This window comes from Tachyglossus aculeatus, chromosome 4, assembly GCF_015852505.1.
Source record: "Tachyglossus aculeatus isolate mTacAcu1 chromosome 4, mTacAcu1.pri, whole genome shotgun sequence".
NCBI lineage: Eukaryota > Metazoa > Chordata > Mammalia > Monotremata > Tachyglossidae > Tachyglossus > Tachyglossus aculeatus.
In genome coordinates this window covers 28,558,722-28,581,294 of record NC_052069.1, presented here as the reverse complement: position 1 = coordinate 28,581,294, position 22,573 = coordinate 28,558,722, and the positions used below count along the sequence as shown (strand labels likewise).

Here is a 22,573-nt window from a genome sequence, read left to right as displayed (position 1 = left end):
TAGATGACACGGAAGGGAGAGAGAGCTGGGGGAAAGAGGGCTTAATAGGAAAAGGCCTCCTGGAGAAGATGTGGTTATTGCTATTAATAATAACCATATAGTATACACTTATTATATGCTAAGCACTGCGTTAGGCACTGGTGCAAATACAATTCCGTGATACCACATCTTAAATGGGGCTCACAGCCTAACGGGAAGGGAGAGCAGGTATTTAATCCCCATTTTACAAATGAGGAAACTGAGGCACTGAGACTTTCAGTGATTTGCCCGAGGTCCTCTGGTAGGCAATTAATGAAGCCAGAACTAGGACCCAGATCTCCTGATTTCAATCAATCAATCAATAATATTTGTTGAGCACTTACTGTGTGCAGAACACCGTACTAAACACTTGAAAAAGTCCAGTACAACAGAGTTGACAGACATGTACCCTGCCCACAGTAAGCTTACAATCTAAAGGTCTTCTAGTCATTTGTTCTTTCCACTAGGCCAGCTGCTGAAGAGTAGGCCACCATACTAAATGAAGTAGGGGACACATTCTCCTTTCTGTTTCTCCTGCTCCACACAGACCTGTGGAGGAAGACATAATTCCCTTGCCTCCTTCTCTACCTGAGACAGGATTTAAGTTTAGTAATTATTCTTCAGAAGGATCACATCCACAGTCCAAAAGGTTCATCCTTGCTCCACTGAGATAGACACCCTGAGAATTTCTCTTGGCTTAGGAGTCAGATGAGCTGACTAAGCTTCCCTTTTCCTCAGCTCTCCCTCCCTTCCACAACACCTCGACTCACTCTTTTTGCCCTTCCCCCCTTCCCTACCCCACATCACTTATGCATAAATGTATATATCTATAATTCTATTTATTTATATTGTCTATAACATATATTATATATAAATCCATACATTTATAGTTATATTGTATTGCCTGTTTACTTGTTTTGATGTGCATATATCTATAATTCTATTTATATTGATACCTGTTTACTTGTTTTGATATGTTTCCCCCCTTCTAGACTGTAAGTAGAGGGATTGTCTCTATTGCTGAATTGTACTTTCCAAGCGCTTCAGACAGTGCTCTGCACACAGAAAGGTCTCAATAAATAAGACTGAATGATGAATCTGATTTCTAATACCTGTTCTGCCACTGGCTGCTGTGTGACCTTGAACAAGTCATTTAACTTTTTCTTTTAAATGGAATTTATGAAGTGCTGACTACGTTCCAGGTACTGTACTAAGCGCTGAGGTAGATATAAGCTAATCAGATACAGATACAGTCCGTGTCTGATATGGGGCTCACAGTATTAACCCCCATTTTTCAGATAAGGTAACAGACACAGAGAAGTGAAGTGCCTTGGGCAAGGTCACACAGCAAATATGTGATGCATCCAGGATTAGAATCCAAGTCTTTCATTCATTCATTCATTCAATCGTACTTATTGAGTGCTTACTGTGTGCAGAGCACTGGACTAAGCACTTGGGAAGTACAAGTCGGCAACACATACAGATGATCCCTACCCAACAATGGGCTCACAGTCTAGAATGGGGAGATAGACAACAAAACATGTGGACAGGTGTCAAGTCATCAGAATAAATAGAAGTAAAGCTAGATGCACATCATTAATAAAATAAATAGAATAGTAAATATGTACAAGTCCTTTGGAGTCCCAGGCCCATGCTCTATCCACTAGGCCAAGCTGCTTCCCTACCTTCTCTGTGCCTCTGTTACCTCATCAGTAAAATGTTGATAAAATGCTTGTTCTTCCTCCCTCTTGGATTTTGAGCCCCATGGGTGGGGGGGGGGGGGGGGTGCTGTGTCCCGGTCTGCTTATATTGTATCTACCCCAGAACTTAGTACAGTGTCTGTCACATAGTCAGTGCTTAATAAATTCCATTTTAAAGAAAACGTTAAATGACTTGTTCAAGGTCACACAGCAAGTACAATGCTTCAAGGTCACACAGCAAGTACAATGCTTAGTAGGGTGTTTTGCACAGAATAAACATTGAACAAATGCCACAATTATTCAGGCCACTTTCAGACCACGTTTCCCCACTCCTCAAGAAACTTCAGCGGTTGCCCATCCATCTCTGCATCAAAAAGAAACTCTTCACCATTGAGTGCTTTATAGCACTCAATCACCCTGCCCACTCCTACTTTATCTCACTACTCTCCTACACTACTGTCCAGCCCTCACAGTTTGTTCCTTTAATGCTAGCCTCCTCACTGTACCTTGATCTCGTCTATCTCCTCACCAACCTCTCATCCAAGTCATACTTCTGGCCTGGAATGCCCTCCCTCCTCATATCTGACAGACGATTACTCCCCATTACCCCCTTAAAAGCCTTAGTAAAGGCACATCTCCTCCAAGAGGCCTTCCCTGACTAAACCTGCCTTTCCTCTTCTCCCACTCCCTTCTGCATTGCCCGGACTCACTCCCTTTATTCAGTCCCCAACTCAGCCCCACAGCACTTATGTACATATCTGTAATTTATTTATTTATATTAATGTCTGTCTCCTCCTCTAAATTGCAAGTTCATTGTGGGCAGGGAATGTGTCTGCTTATTGTTACATTGTACTTTCCTAAGCACTTAGTACAGAGCTCTGCACACAGTAAGTGCTCAATAGATACAATTGACTGACTATTATTATGCATTCTTTGCTGGCGTTTATCTGCAGAATAGCACAGGCCACGTTTGTATCCTCCATCTGATTTTCCTTTATGTCCAAATTGTACTAAATGCAATCCATTCTTTATAGGAAATGACTGTTCTGTACAAGGGAATCATCTAAATATTTGCAGCAACACACTCTCATGAGTTATTAAATAATAGCTCAATACTGTAGGGATGGTAATCCAAAAAGAGAAAGAACAATTTTTGCAGAGAAATACTGAGCTAGCCCACTTAAAAAGTTATAACAAGGTGGGTCTTGAGCCATTTGCTTTGATATTGTTTACATTTAGGTCAAATAACCTACATTTCACTTCTTTATCTTTAGTTCACTTCTTATCTTTAAAATAGTAATCATAATACGGGCCCTCAAGGAGAAGGCAATATTAAATTCATAGGGTGCTTATTACTGGAAGATAATTGTACCCTTTCCCCAGATGACTTTACCTTTGGCTCACTCTGCTTTCAATGAGAACCGAACACATTCAAGTGACATCAGTGACGTTTTTGGATCTCACCAGTGTTCTGAAGTGTGGAATCACCTTAGCTGGAAAAATTCACATGTTCAGATGTCCCTAATAACAGAGGCCGCTGCACAAACCAAACATTTATCATTTATCAAACATTTATTCATTCATTCAGTCACTCAATCGTATGTATTGAGCGCTTACTGTGTGCAGAGCACTGTGCTAAGCGCTTGGGAAGTACAAATCGGCAACATATAGAGACGGTCCCTACCCAACAACAGGCTCACAGTCTAGAAGATTAAGACTGTGAGCCATTTATCAGTCAACGGTATTTGCTGTGTGATTACGCTACACAGTACATGTTATTTAGAGCTTGGAAAATCAATCAAATCATATAAACTGTCAGTCAGTCAATAGCATTTATTGAGCACTTATTGTGTGCAGAGCACTGTACTAAGCCCTTAGGAGACTACAATAAAGCAATAAACAGATATGCTCCCTGCCCACACCAAGCTTACAGTCTAGAGGGGGAGACATACATTAATATGAATAAATAAATAAATTACAGATATATATACATATATAAGTGCAGTGGGGAGGAGAGGGAGGATGAATTAAGGGAGCAAGTCAGGGCGATACAGAAGAGTGCTTACTGTGTGAAGAGCACTGTACTGTGCTTGGGGAAGGTATAATAATACTTTCTCTACAATCAATTCCTTTGCATAGGTTCTCGATCACTAAGTGTTCATGATTAGAATGAGGCTTGCTGTTTATGGTATTTGTTAAGCACTTACTATGTGTCAAGCATTGTTGCAGTCATTCAATCATTCAATCGTTTGTACTTGGGAAAGTACAACACAACAATAAACAGTGACACAATGAACTTACAGTCTAGGAGGGAGGGAGAAACACATCAATACAAATAATTAAAATTACAGATATATACATATATGTATACAAGTGCCGTGTTGTAAGTGTTAGGGTAGATACAAGTTTATGATAATAATGATAATTGTGGTATTTGCTAAGCACTTACTATGTGCCAGGCACTATACTAAGCACTGGGGGAAATACAAGGTAATCAGGTCCCGAACAGGGCTCAAAGTCTAAGTAGAAAGGAGAACAGGTATTGAATCCCCATTTTATAGGTGAGGGAACTGAGACCCAGAGAAGTTAAGTGACAAGCTCCATGGCTCAGTGGAAAGAGCCCGGGCTTTGGAGTCAGAGGTCATGAGTTCAAATCCCAGCTCCACCACTTAGCAGCTGTGTGACTTTGGGCAAGTCACTTAACTTCTCTGGGCTTCAGTTCCCTCATCTGTAAAATGGGGATGAAGACTGTGAGCCCCCCGTGGGACAACCTGATCACCTTGTTAACCTGCCCAGAGCTTAGAACAGTGATTTGCACATAGTAAGCGCTTAATAAATACTATCATTATTATTATTATTATGTAAGTGGCAGACCTGGGATTAGAAGCAGCGTGGCTCAGTGGAAAGAGCACGGGCTTTGGAGTCAGAGGTCATGGGTTCGAATCCCGACTCCACCACATGTCTGCTGTGTGACCTTGGGCAAGTCACTTAACTTCTCTGTGCCTCCATTACCTAACCTGTAAAATGTGGATTAAGACTGTGAGCCCCATGTGGGACAACCTGATTACCTTGTATCTACCCTAGCGCTTAGAACAGTGCTTGGCACATAGTAAGCGCTTAACAAATGCCATTATTATTATTATTATTCTCTGAGCCTCAGTTACCTCATCTGTAAAATGGGGATTAAGACTGTGAGCCCCACATAGGACAACCTGATCACCTTGTATCCCCCACAGCACTTAGAACAGTGCTCTGCACATAGTAAGTGCTTAACAAATGTCATTTTTTATTTTTTTAATTATTTTTATTTAGATTAATAGATTGGACAAAATCCCTGTCCCATATGGGGCTTACAATCTTGTCTGTCTTTCTTGTCATCATCATCATCACAGTCATCCTCATCAGGCCCTCTCTATAATTCAGGGCAATTGGGAAAGTTTTTTCAAGCCTAACAGATATTTATAAACCCACAATGCACACAACTGTTTTGCCCAGAAGAGTCTGGGAGAAGAGCAGAAGGAAGCCTAACAAAAAATTCATGACAACGGATCACACCCACAGCTTGATAAATGGCTCGATAGATCCATCAGCCACGGGGAGGGAAAGATAGCGAAACATAGAGCCAGAAATACTCTTGTGAAATACACTATAAAAGGAGAGGGGGAATGGTGCTGAGCCCTAAGGAAAGAAAAGTCGCGGCAGTGATCATGAAATATAAATCACAGGCATTAGGTCAATGAGCTCTCCATTAGCAGCGCCTAGATGACTCAGGAGTCAGTTCATTGCTAGTTAAATTCAGAATATGGATGAATGGTGCTGTAATTCCGCAGGGTGAAGAATAGCAAAACAACCCGAATGCAGCACTGTTAACTTCTAGGGATGGTGCAGGTATAGACACCTTATAAAAGTGAGTCAATTGGATGCATCAAGGTTAAAGAGAGGAGATGAGATAAGATCGGGCGTATGTGCAGTGATCTGGCTGGGCATTGGCCCCATGAAGAGAAGGGACTGAAAGGGGTTAAGAAAGCAAGGGAATTTGCAGCTGCAAATTACTAGTAGGGAAACTCCACTGGCCTTGCCCATTACATCCACACAAGGAGTGATGATGATGATGATGATGATGATGATGATGGCATTTGTTAATCACTTACTATGTGCAAAGCACTGTTCCAAGCACTGGGGAGGTTACAAGGTGATCAGGTTCCCTGACCCAACCATAGGCACAGCTTGGATTTTGGGGACCATGTGATTAGTCAGTCAGTCAGTTGTATCAGTTACCTCATCTGGAAAATGGGGATTAAGACTGTGAGCCCCCTGTGGGACAACCTGTTCACCTTGTAACCTCCCCAGTGCTTAGAACAGTGCTTTGCACATAGTAAGTGCTTAACAAACATCATCATTATTATTATATTAATAATAATAATGACACTTGTTAAGCACTTACATATGTCAAGCACTACTCTCAGTGCTGGGGTAGATACAAGATAATCAGGTTGTCCCACATGGGGCTCAGAGTCTTAATCCCCATTTTACAGATGAGGTCACTGAGGCACAGAGAAGTTAAGTGTCTTGCCCAAGGTCCCAAAGCAGACAAGTGCACTTACTGTGAGCAGAGCACTATTCTAAGTGCTTGGACAAGTATGATATAACAGACACATTTTCAGCCCTGGATGTTTTTACCTGTGTTTTCTGCACCCTTTGAACCAGCTAACTGAGATACAGAAAAGAGCAACTAGAGGGATGGGAGTCCTAGTCTAGGCTGATGACAACATACCAGCAAATGTGCTCCTTGGCTCAGCCCTGGCCTTCTCCAAACAGTGCTGTGTGCCCTCGGGATGCCCTTGGCCATAGGGGCTGCATAGTATAGTAGTAGTAGTAGTTGAGGGAGTAGTATTTGTAGTAGCGGTGGTAATAGTCACCTCTCAGGGTCACACCTGGAGAGTTTCCAGTACTCTACCAGTCTCGACTACGGGAGGGAGAGTCAAGCAGAGGCCTACCCATTCCATTCCTAGCTTGGCCAGTGGCTAGCAAGTGGAAGGCAATCTGCTAAAAGTCAAAACTCACCCTTGCTGGGCAGCAGCATCATGGGAGAGAGTTGAGGGCAGAGACTCAGGTTTAATGCATGGAAGGAGGCAATGGTAAACCAGTTCTGTATTTTTACGAAGAAAATCTATGGATACACTACCAGATCGATTGCAGATGGAGACGGGGCATTCTAGGAGAGATGCGTCCATGGCGTCGCTATGGGTCGGGCACGACTCGGCAGCGTAAGACAATAACAAGTGGTAGTACTAGTACTAGTAGTACTTCTAGTAGTAGTAGTAACGTGAGGTAAGGTAGGAGGGGATTGGGGGGTACAACCTGATTTTTTTTATGTTATTTAAGTGCTTGTCCCACATGGCATTACAGTCTTAATCCCCATTTTACAGATGAGATAACTGAGGCACAGAGAAGTGAAGTGACTTGCCCAAGGTCACACAACAGACAAATGGTGGAGCTGGGTTTAGAACCCAGGTCCTTCTGTCTCCCAGGCCCATACTCTATCCTCTAGGCCATGCTGCAAGATTGAGTGCTTTAAAACTGATGGTAAGGAGTTTCTGTTTGAAGCAGAGGTGAATGTGTTACTAGTGGAAGTTCTTAAGTGGGGAAATATTGGACTGAATTTTTTTTTAGAGAGAAGTACGGCCTGGAGTGTGTTGAGACAGGAGGCAGGGAGGTCAGCAAGGAGGCTGTTGCAGCAGTCAGGAGGTATATAGTAAGTATTTGGATAAGTGTTGAGGCAGTTTGGATGGAGAGGAAAGGGCAGAGATTTTAGCCATGTTGTGAAAATAGAACCAACAGGATTTAATGACAGATTGAATGTGAGAGATGAGTTGAGAATAATGCCAAGATGGGGGGTTTGTGAGAGAGGGAGGATAGTGGTGTTCTCTACAGCAGTAGGAAAGACATGGGGAGGAAAGGCTTTGGGTGTGTAGATGAGGAGTTCTGTTTTGGACATGTTTAGTTTGAGGTGTCAGCAGAACATCAAGGTAGAGATTTCTTGAAGACAGCAGGAAATGTGAGACTGCAGAGCAGGAGAAAGGTCTGGGATGGAGTTGTAAATCTCGAATCCATGGGAGCCAGAGAAGCAAATGACTTTTCCAGGGTAGGAGATGGAAAATAAAAGAGGACCAGACCTGAGCCCTGACTGAACCTCCACTACCAGAGAGTGGGAGGCAGAGGAGGAGCCTGAGAAGAAGACTGAGTGCCCAGAGAGATAAAAGAACAGGAGAGGACAGTGGATAATATGTTAAGGAGAAGGGAGTAATCTACAGTGACAAAGGCCAGGCCGCTGAAAGACTGAGGAGGATAGAATCTCCCATCGGATGATGGATCAATCAATCCATCAATGGTATTTATTGAACACTTACTGTGTGCAGAGCATTCACAGATTAGGTAGACATGATCCCTGAACTCAAGGCACTTACAATCTAGTGAGTCTTCGGGACCAAGAAATTGCCCAGAGAAATTGATTATGATGCTAGTGACTCACCATACCCTCTCTCATCCCTGTCAGTCACGTTGCCAGTGGAGCACAGGGGGCAACAAGCAAGGAGGAGGGTAGGGGTGAAATACACCATTAAGTTTCATTTTAGACAGTTAAAGGGAGAACCAGGACAGAACCAGGTGTTCTGATTCCCAAAGCGTTGTTCTTTTCCAGTGGGCCAACACAGGGATGTGATCTATGAAGCTCTTGGGGAACCACAACAGAAACATGAAGCATGCCCCCTGTCCTCAAGGAGCTTATACTCTACTCCTGCAAGGAGCAGGGGGAGAAATTTTCCTCCCTCCCCTCCATGTAAATTTTTGAGACATGTGTCAATGAATTTCTTCAACCCACTCCCCCTATAGCATTAGCAGAATCAGGCTCAACATTAATTAGCTCTGCTTATGTTTCACCATTGGGCTGATCTCTTATGTTTCTGGTTCTAATTCACAAGATCAGGGTATTATAGGAGTGTGTAATGCCACAAATCCTTAAAAACCGTAAAAGTAAAATGCATGTCAGAGAATTGAGATCTGAAGCTTAAAATAGCACTACAGTATATCAAAACAATAAAGCTTGGAAAAGCTTCAGTAACTTACTGTTTTCTCTAAAACTGTCAGACCCTACATTAACATAAGTGGTGAAAGTTTTTAATGCAGTAATATTTCAACTCCTTAGATGAGATAAAACAATACTCTTAGTCCATTATCATAATTTTAATCGATGTCAAAAAGTTGATATAACAAAGGTTTATTGAAGAGATTGAGAAAAGCGTGTTTTCAGTCTATCTTGATAAAAACTTCAAAAACTATTCACACATTCAAAAATCTTCATTTTTAAAAATATAAAGATCTGGAAGTAATTGGGTTGAGCTGAAGTAAAACTAAAATAATTTCAAATTAAACTTCACAGGAGACTTAAAATAATGAAATTTTTTGGTCCTGAAGCATTTCACATTCACTGGTTCCAATACCTTGGAAAAATTAAACTTAAACACTTTCTACCACACACTCATCTCTCTCCAGCTCCACACACATTAACAGGAGTGAAAGCTTTTCACCTGATTATGAACTCAGGATAGAATTAGCAGTGGGCTGGGGTTAGTATTTATTAATTGCTCTCAAGAGTCCCTGTAATAGCAAATCTTTTGTGCAAGAGTAACTCCTCATCAGTTACTGGGACATCTACTGTCTTCTGAAATGTGAGCACATTACTGTGGGGGGGGTTCCTAATGCTAAAACCCACTTGTAGGAAAGATCAGTAAGGTCAAGTGCTTAGTACAGTGCTCTATACCCAGTAAGCACTCAATAAATACCACTGATTTTTGAGAAAAGCATACATGGTTGAAGGGGGATGGGATGGTTAGGCGATCATCAGGTGCTCAATCGATGCTGTTGATGATTGTGGAGGCATGGGCTGTGAAAATAACAGTTACCTTTTGGTGGGGAAATTGGAAATCAAATAAGGTAGAGCCTCATGTGTGGAACCTTCTGGAATGGTCAAGAGTCTTATCTAATCATAAACTCTCTATGGCAAACAGCTTGTTAGGAAGCGGACGGGGACTCCTGGCTTTTCACCAAACATCCCAAACAGAAAGCATTGGCCAAAGAGAGTTTGTAACGAAACACTAGGTCCAAACGAGTGGATTGCAATGCTCTTGATTAAATGCTGAAATGGAAAAGGGATAGGGATGACAAGCCATATTGAGATAGGGGAATGAACACTGGGCGATGTTCAGGAATAGTAGTAGTGATAGCACCATGAAGCAACAGAAAAGCAACAGGGCTTAGTGGATAGAACATGGGCCCGGAAATCAGAAGGTCATGGGTTCTAATCCCGTCTCTGCCACTTGTCTGCTGTGTGACCCGGGGTAAGTCACTTTACTTCTCTGGGCCTCAGTTACCTCATCTGTAAAATGGGGATAGGGACTGTGTCCAACTGGATTAACTTGTTTCTACCCCAGTGCTGAGGAGAGTTTCTGGCACATAGTAAGCACTTAACAAATACCATCAATTATTATTAGTAGTAGGAGTGATAGTAGTAGCATTTATTGAGTGTTCCCTTTGTTTGGGAAGAACAGAATAGAGAAGCGACTTGTCCCCTGCCTGAACGGAGCTTACACTTAACAGCCAAGACTAACATAAAAGTAGTTACAATTCGACTGGTCAGAAGAACAAAATCGAGTGGACATATAGACATGAGTGCTGAGGACGGTGTAAATAATTTCACAAGTGCTAGAGTTGACTGAAGGGATGATGTTCAAGGTTCTGGGAAATCGATTAGGGGAATTAATCAGAGGAGGTGGGATTTTAGGAGGGCTTTGAATGTGAGGAGAACTGTGGAAGTTCCAACATGGCGGAACAGCATGAACAGGAGGGGTGAAAGTGGGTTGTTGAGCGTGAAGTATGGCTAGATCTGAAAAAGTTCTAGTCTTGGATTGGCCACTCCCTATGCGATGCTGATCAAACTACTCCAGCTCTTAGTTTCTCCACCTGTAAAATGGGACTCATCACCCCTGCCATTCTGTATCACCCAGGGACCATTATAAAGACAACCTGACACAACAATCAGTGGTATTTAGTGAACAGGTAAGTGCTGTATTAACTGCTAAGGAGAATACAGCGATATCAAGACGCAAATACCCTGCCCTCAAGAAGCTTAGGATTTAACCAGGGAGATAGTTAAAAAGTATTTACACATAGCAAAAGAAGGAGAGAGAACAGAGATAAAGCAGAAAGAGACACGAACACGTCAGGGAGATATCACCTAATGAATTATAAAATGTAAAGATAAACAACATAATGACATTTGCATGTGGTCACAAAGGCTGAGAAGAGGAGGTATACAAGTGCATACAAGAAAATTTTAGAAGTCTTTGAAAGGCATCATCCAAATTCCAATATAGTATCAGATCATATTTTTACACCTCAGATTGATCTAATCTTTTCCACTCTACCATAATATAAGCATTAACCAAAGCTATTAAAACCACAGCGTTGTATTTTAAGGATGCTAATAGTAAAATGATAGTTTGAGAGCCTAAACAAATCACAGAGCATGAATTGATTAACACATCCCTATCTAATTATTCAATCGTATTTATTGAGCGCTTACTGTGTGCAGAGCACTGTACTAAGCACTTAATTAGGCACAGATACACAATCAATCATTCTATGATATTAATTAAGTGCTTACTGTGTGCAGAACACTGTACTAACCACATAGGAGACCGCAATACAATAGAATTGATAGGTGTAATCACTGCCCACAAGGACTTACAGTCTAGCGGGGGAGAGAGATATTAAAATAAATTACATATGTGGGAAAGAGGAATGAATAAGGATATATCCATAAGTATTGTGGGACTGAGAGTTGGGTGAATATTAAGTAAGTGAATTGTCAACACAGAAGGGGGAGCAAATAGGATTGGGAAATAAGGGTTTAATCAGGGAAGGCCTCTTGGAGATGTGATTTTAGGATGGGTTTGAAAGTGGGAGGAGAGACAGTCTGTTGGATATGAAGAACCAGGCTATTCCAGGCCTGAGGAAGGATTTAACAAGGAGTTGCTAGCGAGATACATGAGATCAAGGTACAGTGAGTAGATTGGCGTCTAAGGAGTGAAGTGTGCGGGCTGGGTTGTAGCAGGATATCAGTGTGTTAAGATAGGAGAGGAAAAGCTGATCCAGTACCTTAAAGCCAGTGGTAAGGGGTTTCTGCTTGATATAAATGTAGATGGGCAATCATTGGAGATTTTAGAGGACTGGTGACAAATGAGCTGAATTTTTTCTGGTGGGGGGAAAATGATTCAGGCAACAGAGTGAAGTAGTAATAAATAATAATAATAAATAAATGTGGTATTTGTTAAGTGCTTACTATGTGCCGAGCACTGTTCTAAGCGCTGGGGTAGATATACAAGATAATCAGGTTGTCCCAAGTGCAGCTCACGGTTCTAATCTCCATTTTACAGATGAGGTAACCGAGGCACAGAGAAGTTAAGTGGCTTGCCCAAGGTCACACAGCAGACAAGTGGCAGAGCCAGGAATAGAACCCATGTCCTTTGATTCCCCAGCCCGTGCTCTTCCCACTAAGCGATGCTACTTCCCGAGTAGGGAGAGCTGGAGGAAGGGAGGCTAGTGAGGAGCTGGATACACTAGTCAAGATGGGCTGGGACAAGTGCTTGGATCAGCATGGAAGCAGTTTGGATAAAGAGGAAGGGTTAGAGTCTATAGATGCTACAAAGTCGATCAGACAGCATGTGTGACCGATTTAATACGTGAGCTGAATGAGATCGATGAATCAAGGATATTTTCAAGGTTACAGAGTTTGGGTAGGATGATTAGGCATTCTGAGCGTGTTAAGTTTGAGGTATCAGCGGACCATCCACATAAAGAGGTGCTGAAGGCGGGAAAGGAATGTGAGACTGCAAAGGAGAAAGTTCAGGCCCAGAGAGGAAGATTTGGAATTTACCCACAATGATGGTGATGGAAGCTATGGCATTGAATGGGTTTTGCAAGGAAGTGGGTGTGGAGGGAGAATAGGAGGGGACCCAGAACTGAGCCTTGAGGAGCTACCAAAGTTAGGGAGATGGAGATGGAAGAGGAGTCTGCAAAAGAGAGTGAGAAGGAGCAGCTAGAGAACCAGGAGAGACAGTATCACTGAGGCCAAAATTGGAGAATGTTGCCAGTAGAATGGAATAGTCCATAGTGTAAAAGACAGGTGAAAGGTCTAGGAAGTTTAGGATAAAGTAGAGACCATTGGATTTGACAAAAGCTCCCCTTTCCTTTTCTGTCACTCTACTGCATCGCCCTGACTTACTCCCTTTATTCATCTCCATTTCCAGCCCCACAGCACTTATACACATATCTCATCTGTAAAATGGGGACTAGGATTGTGAGCCCCACGTGGGACAACCTGATCACCTTGTATCCCCTCAGCACTTAGAACAGTGCTTTGCACATAGTAAGCACTTAACAAATACCATCATTATTATTATTATCAATGTCCTCAAAGAGGACTGTTTCTGTGAAGTGAAGAGGGCAGAAGCCAAATTGCAGTGGGTGAGTCAATCAACTGATCAGTCAGTCAATACGCTTACTGAATTCAGAGCATTGTACTAAGCCTCAAGAGAGTACAGTATAACAGATTTGGTAGATAATTCCCTGCCCACAGAGAGCCTACAGTCTAGAGTGGGAGACACTGAAATAAATGTTACAGATATGTTCATAAGTACTGTCAGATGAATGTCAAGTGCTGAAAGGGTAGAGTTCTAAGTGAATAGGCAACTCAGAAGGGAGAGATAGTAATCAGGGAAGGCCTAGTGGAGTACATGTGATTTTAATAATATTTATAATTTTAATGAGCAGTGTGGCCACACCGTCTACCATGTGACCTTGGGCAACTCACTTGAATTTTCTGTGCCTCAGTTACCTCATCTGTAAAATGGAGATTAAGACTGTGAGCCCCACGTGGGACAACCTGATTACCTTGTATCTCCTCCAGCGCTTAGAACAGTGTTTGGCACACAGTAAGTGCTTAACAAATACCATTATTATTATTAATTTTGTTAATGAATTACATAGCAAGGTCATTGGGGCAGACAAGCAGGAGAAGAGGGGGAGGGAGTTGGGTGGGGGGGGTGTTGACAGTCTGAAATGGCTGGAATGGGCAATGTGCTGGGTAATTGCCAGGTGGGGGAGAGGGCAGAGCTAAAGCAGGTGAGGATGAGTTTTGCATGGATGGGGTCATCATGGTGCTTGGATTTCTGCCAGCAGTGCTTTGCAGCTCAAGTATAAGAGTGGGAGAAGTATACTGTGGAGGTGGTCTAAGGTTTCAGGTTAGTGGCGTGAGTTGAGGTCATTGGAGAGAGCAGTGTTAAAAGCATGGATTTGTGCTTCAAAACAAGGTAGTGTGGGTACAGAAATCAAATGGGGCATAGTGACTGGAGGGGGATATGAGACCAAGAGAGTGGACAAAAATCACAATGCTTCTTTACTAGGTCAAGGTTTTGAGAGCCAAGTTTCTTTGTAGGTTTTTGCCTCCAGACTCTCTGGAAATGGGCCTGATTTTCAGCTGGCTCTGAATGCTTCCCTTCTCTAGGCCCAGTTCCACAACTTTAATGATCAGAGAAGCAGTTCCCACTGGCTCAGTGGGATTAGCTACTGTGTTAGCTGCAGTAAACACCAGACAGCATGAGGAGCTTTGGGGTCCTGTCTGCTTGCCCCGAGGTAATGGATTGTTGCTCTCAACACAACCCTCTCTACTGAACTCAATTCACTCCCCTATCCCTTTGTCAATCCCGTACCACTAACCCACAGCCCTGGATCAACTCCAGTCTGCTTCCTTTGCTCTTGGGCACGAACCTCAGAGAGCTGCTGGTGGAAACCTAGATATCAGGCTGAACTTGTCCACTTCAAGTTTATTTTTGCGTGCTTTAACTCTGCCCTCTCCTCTACCCAGCAAAATGATTTCTCCATCCTCACTGACACCCACGCCCATTGCCCTGAGCAGTTGTTCCAGACATTTAGCTACCTCCTCAAACCTCCGGTACTTCCCACCTCCCCGATGTCTTGTCTGACACCATCAGGTGTAAGCTCCCTAAAATCCCCCCTACCCAGTTCCTCCCTCCTCCTGTCCCTTAATAATAATAATGATGGCATTTATTAAGCACTTACAATTTGCAAAGCACTGTTCTAAGCACTGGGGAGGTTACAAGGTGATCAGGTTGTCCCACGGGGGGCTCACAATCTTAATCCCCATTTTACAAATGAGGTAACTGAGGCACAGAGAAGTTAAATGACTTGCCCAAAGTCACACAGCTGACAAGTGGTGGAGCCTGGATTTGAACCCATGACCTCTGACTCCCAAGCCTGTACTCTTTCCATTGAGCCATGCTGCCTCTCTATTATAATAATACTGATGGTATTTGTTAAGTGCTTACTAAATGCTATGTGCTCAGCACTGTTCTAAGCACTGGGGGAGATACAAGGTAACCAGGTTGTCCCATGTGGGGCTCGCAGTCTTAATCCCCATTTTACAGATGAGGCAACTGGGGCACAGAGAAGTGAAGTGACTTGCCCAAAGTCACACAGTTGCCAAGTGGCAGAGCTGGGATTAGAACCCATGACCTCTGACTCCTAAGCACATGCTCTTTCCACTGAACCACACTGCTTTGCAGCACGTTTCTGACCCTTCCCTTTCTGTCCCAACTACGGGAAGGGCACAACCCTCCACACAGTCTGTTTTTTGGGCAGAAATATTTTACTATTTTGTCCCTTTGGAAAACAGGCATTTCTGCATCTTAAGAGGATCACTGTGTTCTATTTAATTTTCACTAGTACATATGGCTTTATTTATGTATGGGATTAGTTGCTTTCAGGGCAGAGGGAGCCTGTAGTGAAATTAATCACCTAGTCAGTAGTATTCATTGAGCCTCTACTCTATGTAAAACACTGTACTACATGCCTAGGAATATACAATAAAAGACAACATAATTTCCGCCTCCAGGAGCTAGCAATCTAGGGGAGGGAGGCAGGCATAAAATAATTTACAAACAGTATCAGTAACGGTATTATTTATTAAGTGTCCACTTGGTGCAGGGCATTGTACTCAGCATTGGAGAAGAACAGAAAACAAAATTGGTCTGGTCTGCCTGTGATCTATATGATTTGGAGAGAGAAGCAGTACCCTTCATAGCAAGAAGTGCTTAAGTAGTAGAGTGGAGCAGAGAAGTAGTACAGCAGAGAAGCAGCGTGGCTCAATGGAAAGAGCATGGGCTTTGGAGTCAGAGGTCATGGGTTCAAATCCCCGTGCCACCAATTGTCAGCTGTGTGACTTTGGGCAAGTCACTTCACTTCTCTGTGCCTCAGGTACCTCATCTGTAAAATGGGGATTAAGACTGTGAGCCCCCCGTTGGACAACCTGATCACCTTGTAACCTCCCCAGTGCTTAGAACAGTGCTTTGCACACAGTAAGTGCTTAATAAATGCCATTATTATTATTATTATACAGTGTGTAAAACTTTCTGTACAAAAGTGCAATGAGAAGTAGTGAGGGCAAAGGTGTTAAGGTGGTGCTTGCATGCTGAGGTGATATTAGGGAAGATGTAATAATAATAATGATGATGATGATAACTGTTATTGGTTTTTTATGGTATTTGTAAAGTGCTTACTATGAGCCAGGCATTGTACCAAGTGCTTCAGGTTGGACACAGTCAATGTCCCAAATGGAGCTCACTGCCTCTATCCCCATTTTAAAGATGAGGTAACTAAGGTGCAGAGAAGGTAAGTTGACTTGCCTAAGGTCACATAGCAGACAAGTGGCAAGGCCAGGATTTGAACCCAGGTTCTTCTGGCTCCCAGGTTCATGCTCTTCTCAAGAACTTATTGGCTAAGCCCTTAGTATTTTCCGAGTACTATACTAAGCACCGGAGTAGATACAAGATAATCACTGGAGAGAAGACAAATTGATCAGGGAAAGCTTCCTTGAGAAGATTAGGAGGTGAGATTTCAGGATTTTGAAGAAGGCAGAGCTATGATATTGTGGGAATGAAGGGGAAAAGAGGTGTATTCTTTCATTCATTCAATCAATCATATTTATTGAGTGCTTACTGTGTACAGAGAACTGTACTAAGCAATTGGGAAGTATAATCCAGCAACAAATAAGGACAATCCCTGCCCACAGTGGGCTCACAGTCTAGAAGTGGGGAGAGAGACAGAAAAACAAGTAAACAGATATTGGTAGCATCATTATAAATAAATAGAATTATAAATATATACACATAATTAAAAAAATACATAGAATTATAATTATAAAGATGTACATATATACACAAGTGCTTTGGGGGTGGGGAGGGGAGCGTAGAGCAAAGAAAGGGAATGGGCTGGAGCAATAATAATAATAATGTCATTTATTAAGCACTTACTATGTGCAAATTGTTCTAAGTGCTGGGGGGATACAAGGTGATCAGGTTGTCCCACAGGGGGCTCACAGTCTTAATCCCCATTTTACAGATGAGGTCACTGAGGCCCAGAGAAGTTGTGACTCACCCAAAGTCACACAGCTGACAAGTGGCAGAGCCGGGACTTGAACCCATGACTTCTGACTCCAGAGCTCATGCTCTTTCCACTGAGCCATGCTGGCAATGGGGAGGGGAGGGGGGAGCAGAGGAAAACAGGGGCTTAGTCTGGGAAAAGGAGGGCTTAGTCTAGGCAGGAGAAAGAAAATCTATCCAATCTGGATCTAGGCATCAAATGAATTATTTTTCCTCTACAAATAATAATAATAATAATGATGGCATTTATTAAGCACTTACTATGTGCAAAGCACTGTTCTAAGTGAGGTACACAAAGTGCCACTCACGAGGCCCAACCAGACGGAGGTTGGTTTGGGACCACAACTGACTGTCAAGTCTAAGAGGAATTGGAGGAAGTTCTAGAGGAAGAATCAGATAACCCCCATTATTTAGTTGAGTTTTAGTGTTGGGGATGAAAATAGATCAAACTATTCAATAATCTCCAATTAGGCAAGTCTCTCTGTCTTGTCTGCTTTTGCATTTAGGTACTCGTCGGTACCTTGAAACTTGGGTTTATTACATCTGGCTGTACAGAGCAAAATTGTTTTCTCTCGCTGCCAACGAAGCGTGATAAACCAAATGACAATGGCTTTTGCATGCACACCGATTCCTGTAAAACCAAATTCCTAGTACTAGATAAATCAACAACAAAAACAAAATCTGTCAGCAAAATCCTCCGCTGCTTATTTTTTTAAATATTAGCTCCACTGAAACTATTAATCTTAGAAGAGTGATACTTTTTTGCTGTTTTCTAAAGCAGCCCACCAATAAAAACGCTACCACTTATGACATGATTTTCAATGTACTGCTCTTACATTGAACGCGCCTTTCCTTCATGCAGGACAGCTGTTCATTGTTTCTAATGAAGCAGTATGGTGCAGTGACTAGTGCAAGGGCCTGGGACTCAGAAGGTCATGGGTACTAATTCTGACTCTTCCACTTGTCTGCTTTGTGACCTTGGGCAAGTCACTTCAATTCTCTGTGCCTCAGTTGTAAAATAATAATAATAATGGCATTTATTAGCTCTTACTATGTGCAAAGCAGTGTTCTAAGCGCTGGGGAGGTTACAAGGTGATGAGGTTGTCCCACGGATGGCTCACAGTCTTTATCCCCATTTTACAGACGAGGTTACTGAGGCCCAGAGAAGTTAAGTGACTTGCCCAAAGTCACACAGCTGACAATTGGCAGAGCTGGGATTTGAACCCATGACCTCTGACTCCAAAGCCCGGGCTCTTTCCACTGAGCCACACTGCGAGCCCGTTAAGGAACAGGGACTTTCTCCAACCCGGTTTGCTTGTCTCCACCCCAGTGCTTAATACAGTTCTTGGCACACAGTAAGTGCTTAACAAATATCACAATTATTATTATTATTAACGTGAAAGACGGTAAGCCCCACTCTATAGAAGGCCATAGTCAGGAGAATTCCAGGTAGAGTTGATACAATTCCTAATGGCCATTCAACTCAGCTCACTGACTTTGGAAATCCCAGCATTTCCTGATGCTGTTGTTAAAGAATGTTATTTAATATTTAAAGTGACAACAAAGTACTCTCCAAAAGACCTGGCACTAAGCCGATTAATTGTTCATAAGGGTTGGTATCAAAGGGGCTACTTTTTTTAATAAATCCTTTAATCAACTTAAAATATAAAGTCTTTTGCTGCCCCAGCTCAGCCCCTATCAGGCTATGCCCACAAGCCATCGACTTCTACCGCACTGAGACAAAGAGGTTTGCTTGTCTTTCAAGTTTTCCTAGAACCAGACACAGTGGGAAGAGGTCATTTGAAGCTTTATTTTTGAGGCACTTTAATTAAAGAGTAACTCTTGCCATTCCATGGGTCTTCACAGCTGGCAGTGGTCTTGCCTCTGGGCCATGAGGCTCCAGCTCTGAGGTCCTGCTGGGCTGGGCACTGGTCCAGTGCAGATGCAGCAGATGGGAATCACCTGGGACACACGTGATAGCACGGTGGGAAGGGACTCCCTACCAATCAGATGTTAAGCCAAGGGTATGACCAGCCTTAGAAGGGCTTGAAGATGTGAAACAAATATTCCTTTTTGTTCTCCTAAAGCCCAGGAAACAGCTCTCTCTCCCTCACCTATATTCCCTGCCTCCAGTTTCAAACCCCTTAAAGGTGCACTGTTGAAACGTTTCCTCATTTCTCAATTTCAATCGTCCCTGACCTAGTCTAGATCTAAACATGATTTTTCACAGAGGAGTGGTATGACCTCATGAAAATCAATCAATCAGTCGTATTTATTGAGAGCTTACTGTGTGCAGAGAACTGTACTAAGCGCTTGGGAAGTACAAGTTGGCAACATATAGAGACGGTCCCTACCCAACAGTGGGCTCACAGTCTGAAAGGGGGAGACAGAGAACAAAACCAAACATACTAACAAAATAAAATAAACCAGCAGGAGCATGGGCCTGAGAATCAAAGGCCCTGCCTGCTTCGCTGGTTGCTTGCTAAGTGACCTTGGGCAACTAACTTAACTTCTCTCTGCCTGAGTTTCTTCATCTGTAAAGTGGGGATTCAATATCTGTTCATGCTCTTACTCAGATGGTGAGCTGCATGTCAACTATTGTTTTTGACTTGATTTTCTTGTATCTACCCCAGTGGCAGCTACCCTGGTGCTTGGCATATAATAAGGACTAAACAATTGCCATTATTATTGTTATCTTCATCACATTTGTTATTATTATTATCTTTGTTCCTGTAGCCCTGATTCAGCAGTAATCATAGAGCTCCCCAGAAAATAATTTGGTCCATCCTCCTGCGTTCCAGTCAATCACACCTTACATCCCAGACAGATAATAATAATAATGATAATAATGGTATTTGTTAAGCGCTTACTACATGCAAAGCACTGTTCTAAGCGCTGATGAAAAGGTATCATACTGTTGGTAAATTTCACAACCTCCTGAGTAATCTACCATATGTTCACCAATTCCCACTGTCAGGAATTTCTTTGTTAGAGTGGAACTGAAGTCTATAACAGGAATTTAGCCCCATTTCCTCTTGTCCTAGTCTGAGGATGATGGAAACTGATTAATCCAGTCTTCAACCAGATACTTCAACCAGACTAAACTACTTGAGGGCAGGAACCATATCCTTTTCTTCCTTAGCATCTCCTTAGCTCTCCTTAGCATCTAGTACATTGCTCTGCATTTAGTAGACATTTAACACTATTTCCCCTGTCCTTTTGCATCTTTATACTTAGATTGCAAGTCCCTTGTGGACCAGGAACCGTATATAATTCTCATTTGTGTGTTCTTTCCCCATGCTTACAGCAGTACCTTGCATACAGTAAGCACTTGATAAACATTATTACTACTTCTGCTTCTACTATTTATCCAATTTGTTCATCCAATTTGAAAAACAAAGGCTTATGTGGCCAAGCTGGCTTTTTTTCCCCCTTCTTTTAACTATGGAGTTGCGGATGTGTTATGGGCCATTTAAAAGCAATGGAGAAACTGCTGTGTGTTTGAAATCTGGTTCTGGCAGACAAGGCTCTATTCTGTTCTGAACGAATATGGCACATTCAGGCGTACGCAGAGCAGAAGCGGCACGATGCCATGACCTACATTTAAGATTTAAGTGCTATTATTCCAAGGAAGAATTGAATCGAGGCCAAAAACCATCCATGGATTCTAAATCTCTATCTCACTTACCTCATGTACATATTATCCACTTAGTGTCCTGGCTGGTAAGATAAAGTCCCGCAGCAAGAATTAACAGTGAAAACCTTCAACCTCCTCACATGCTCACCCCTGGCCGACCAAAGTATTTGCATCATTGCAGCCATCTCTGTCCCTGTTCCTGGAACTAAAAGTCCTTAATAAATCTATGCAGCAAATAAAACCACTAGTCGTCTCTAGTCAATCAATCAGTGGAATTTATTGAGCACTTTCTGTGCTCAATGCACTGAATTAAGTACTTGGAAAAGTACAATACATCAGAATTGGTAGGCATGGTTCCAACCCACAGGGAGCTTACAATCTATAGGGGACTGTACATATGTTGCCAACTTTACTTTCCAAGTGCTTAGTACAGTGCTTTTTAGACTGTGAGCCCACTGTTGGGTAGGGACTGTCTCTATATGTTGCCAACTTGTATTTCCCAAGCACTTAGTACAGTGCTCTGCACACAGTAAGCACTCAATAAATATGATCGATTGATTAATTGATTGATTGCTCTGCACACAGTAAGTGCTCAATAAATACAATTGAATAATGAATATGTTCTCCTATTTTCATTCATTTATTCAATTGTATTTATTGAGCACTTACTGTATGCAGAGCACTGTAATAATAATAATGGTGGCATTTGTTCATTCAATCATATTTATTGAGTGCTTACTGTGTGCAGAGCACTGTACTAAGCGCTTAAGAACTTATTATGTGCCAGGCATTGTACCAATCACTGGGGTGGTTACAAACAAATCGGGTTGGACACAGTCCTTATCCCACGTGGGGCTCACAGTCTCAATCTCCTTTATACAGATGAGGGAATTGAAGCCCAGAGAAGTGAAGTGACTTGCCCAAGGTCACACAGCAGGCTGAGCACTTGGGAGAGTACAATATAACAATACACAGTCACATTCCCTGACTACAATGGGCCTACAGTCTAGAATGGGGGAGGCAGACATTAGTACAAAAAAATAAAATAATACATGTGTATGTGGGCCTGGGAGGGAGGGAACAGCAAAGGGAGCAAGTCAGATTGATGCAAAAGGGAGTGGGAGATGAGGAAGAGTGGGACTTAGTCTGGGAAGACCTCTTAGATGAGATGTGCCTTCAATAAGGCTTTGTTGGAGCAGGGGAGAGTAATTGTCTGTCGGATTTGAGAAGGGAGGGCGTTCCAGGTTAGAGGCAGGATGTGGGCTAGCGGCTGGTGGCAAAAGAGGTGAGATTGAGGCACAGTGAGAAGGTTAGCACTAGAGGAGAGAAGTGTGTGGGCTGGGTTGTAGAAAGAGAGAAGTGAGGCGAGATAGGAGAGGGCAAGGTGGTGAAGTGCTTCAAAGTCAATGGTGAGGAATTTTTGTTTGATGCAGAGGTGGATGGGCAACCACTGGAGTATTTTGACGAGAGGGGTGACATGTCCTGAACTTTTCTGTAGAAAAATGATCCGGGTGAAGCAGAGTGAAGTATGGACCGGAGTGGGGAGAGACAGGAGGCTGGGAGATCAGCAAAGAGGCTTGATGCAGTAATCCAAGCCAAATAAAATGAGTGATTGTATTAACGTGGTAGATGGAGATGAAAGG

At 42.7% G+C, this 22,573-nt stretch overlaps 1 protein-coding gene and 1 non-coding gene across 2 annotated transcripts in view; one reads left to right on the top strand and one right to left on the bottom strand.

The window, feature by feature from the left end:
- ST6GALNAC3 (ST6 N-acetylgalactosaminide alpha-2,6-sialyltransferase 3) overlaps positions 1-22,573 on the bottom strand; it is a 375,554-nt gene that overhangs the window by 320,200 nt on the left and 32,781 nt on the right. The gene's annotated exons all lie outside the window — the stretch shown is intronic.
- On the top strand, positions 6,635-6,772 carry LOC119927626. The gene has a single exon (XR_005450612.1). It is a non-coding gene; the product is annotated as a small nucleolar RNA SNORA7 (small nucleolar RNA).